Source organism: Coenobita brevimanus, chromosome 115, assembly GCF_032717465.1.
Source record: "Coenobita brevimanus isolate Jiangsu-jjx chromosome 115, ASM3271746v2, whole genome shotgun sequence".
Taxonomy (NCBI): Eukaryota; Metazoa; Arthropoda; class Malacostraca; order Decapoda; family Coenobitidae; genus Coenobita; species Coenobita brevimanus.
In genome coordinates, this window is record NC_137068.1 from 10,549,976 (window position 1) to 10,550,217 (window position 242).

Genomic DNA, 242 nt, shown 5'->3' on the forward strand with positions numbered 1-242 from the left:
GTTTTCTTCTACTCTCCTCTCATATTCTCTTCTCGTCACTTCTTTCCTAGGCTTACTGATCTACCAGAAGACCCGCCGACATGTCGTAAAAATACCCCCGCTAATACCAATACACCAGTCCTGTATGAGACAGCCCTAGCATGTATTCAGAATGGACGGTGGGTGTTAGCGCCGAAGTGGTGACATGTAGAGGTGTGCGTACGTAGGAGGACTACTGGGCCTTGAAAGCAGGCTGTGAAGCC